The 2,596-nt window shown below is 40.4% G+C and overlaps 1 long non-coding RNA gene across 1 annotated transcript in view; it reads right to left on the reverse strand.

The window, feature by feature from the left end:
* The window catches only part of LOC106012221, an 80,177-nt gene that overhangs the window by 47,911 nt on the left and 29,670 nt on the right, over window positions 1-2,596 (reverse strand). Inside the window, exon 2 of the long non-coding RNA XR_001184970.2 lies at window positions 1,070-1,438. This is a non-coding gene — a long non-coding RNA (uncharacterized LOC106012221). The remainder of the gene's footprint in view (window positions 1-1,069; window positions 1,439-2,596) is intronic.

Below are 2,596 nucleotides of genomic sequence, written 5' to 3' on the forward strand. Positions count from 1 at the left end.
TCTCTCTCTCTCTCTCTCTCTCTCTCTCTCTCTCTCTCTCTCTCTCGTTTTCCCTAAATGTTCCATGCCTTCACTTCCTACCCCCCTTCCCCACAAGCAGTTTTTCTCACATACACACACACACATACACACACACACACACTCACACACACACCTTCAAACACAAACACACATATACAAACATACAAACCCCCCCACACACACTCACAAACACACACACACGCACACATGTTATATCTATCCAACAACCAACCCATAAGACTCTCTCCACTTTCTTGTATGTCGTATGATCATAACAAATCTTTCCTAAATTTCAAAGAAGAATATCAAATTGTTCCGAAACGATCGAATCCAAACCGTATCATTATGTCTAACCATAACTGGACAAGCTGTAATTATACCCTGACTAGTTTAGGTAGACTGTACGACGTTATCCCCAATCGACATCGGAACAGAATTACAAATTAGCGGTTACTTGACAGCGGCCGTAAACTCAGATCCGGCTCCTTCGGCCGCGCCGTTCGTTAGTGGAAGTCTTCCTCTCATTAATCACTTTGAATCCAGGGGCTTGTTACGTTCATCAATTTAAGTTATATAGTCTATCTATCTATCTATCTATCTATCTATCTATCTATCTATCTATCTATCTATCTACCTATCTATCTATCTTCTGGTTATTGCACGTCAACCTCTGAACCACAGATGACACATGCAGGTGTCCACCTGCAATGCAAATTGTCTGTTTTTCAGTGAGCCTGTCTGCTTATTTTTCATTTCATTAGAGTAAATGTTAGTCACCTTTCCAATGTACGTTTGTTTGGCTTTTCCATAAACTTTTGCCAAATTATACCCAGAGAGACGGCAACAAAAAGAGCATCAACCACAGCAGCCTCACAGCACAACACGGAAGTCGTCAGAATCTGACCAGCCACACCACATACTGAAAATTATACATCACAGAAACTGTGACCGATAATAACACATTGTAGACACTGTGACCGATAATAACATGGGAGAGGACAGTCAGTTGGAACAGTGACAATCTTTTGGGGACTTAATTTCAACTTACTTGTCAGGCACGCGGCCATAACCTCCGTCCCTCTTCCTCAACTGATTGTCCTCCAGCGGACGAAGGCCTGAGGTCCTTTCCAGAATCTTCTTAGAATATTTTCAGTTTCACTGTAGTTGCTGGAGTAATGATTTTCTTAGCGTTGTTTCTGCCTTTGTTCTTGTTTGCCTCCAGATCAGTGGAGAAATGACGGGTTTAGATTATGAAACTTCTTCTGTTGATTGGAAAACTCCACGGGGACAGAGCGGTTCGGAATATCAGTGAAGACAGTACCAATTTTGTAGACTGCCAAGGCACAATCCTTTGTGTCTTCTGCAACTGGTCTTCAGACTGGACATCAAATAGACGGCTTTTCCCTTCACTTTCTCTCTGAAATATAAACAAATATAGACAATGCAGTTAGCACTCATAACTTTTGTTCGAAAGTAAGATCCATTAAAATACATGTACTAGAACATAAAAGTGGCATTGTGTAATATCATATTTTAAACCAAGCGAAAATGAAACTGGAAACTATATGATATGAGTGGAGTACAAATATTTTACGTCCCTAATGACACAATTTATACGGTTATTTGGGAGGCAGACTCCTTTGACTCTGCCTGTCGGGGTCAGATTAGTTTAAAAAGAATACAACACCCATCAAACAGAGCAGATGCTCAATACAGCATCTCCACAAGCGGGGATCAAATTCATATCATTTGCACCGAACGGTGAAGAGTGTAACTCTTACAACAGAAACAGAGACCCCGGGTAGCATGAAACTGCAGCAAGGATACTCGAAGGAAAGAGGAACGACCAGACGAAATAGTGTAATGCTGTTTCTCCGTGAAGAATACACCTGGCATCGGATTTTGAGCAAACCACGAGATGATAATATGCTCTGAGGGGTTGTCTCTTGGAGATCTATAAGCTCAAGATGTAAATGTACCATGGCGTTCACAAGACATCCAAATAACAGGACCAACAGCAATGACAGGAACAAAATCAATAACACAACGTATAAAAACAACTATTAAACGAAACGACTTCTCTTTTACAACTGTACAAGACAGACAAAAAATATATAGAAAGAAGATAACAGATATTTCTTATTATCCTCGGGCGCTAATGAGGAACTCCCTTCTTTCTACATTCAATGTTTTTGTAACTACAGATACTGAGAGCTTTGTCAAAATGGCCACGTGTTAGGAGAGCTGGCAAAATGGGTTACTTCTCGAATTTTAGCCTTTTGGAAATAGATACATCAAATAGACAGGAGGAGTTTGGACAGTTTATAGGTATGGGATTATAAAAAAAAAAGAATTTGATGTTAAACTTGAAGAAAAAGGTATCAACTGAAAATTTACAAATTTGACCCCAGTATTGATTTTCGGCTCATGGAATGCGAGAAGTAACTCGGACAAAGAACAACAACCCATACTATAGCAAGCACCACAGTGTTGCGCGTCACTCTCTGTATAAAGTGCAGTCCATTTAAACGGATGATCTCTCTTATAAGGTGTTCTCCTCCCAAACCCTCCCCCC

This window comes from Aplysia californica, unplaced genomic scaffold, assembly GCF_000002075.1.
Source record: "Aplysia californica isolate F4 #8 unplaced genomic scaffold, AplCal3.0 scaffold00295, whole genome shotgun sequence".
Lineage (NCBI taxonomy): Eukaryota > Metazoa > Mollusca > Gastropoda > Aplysiida > Aplysiidae > Aplysia > Aplysia californica.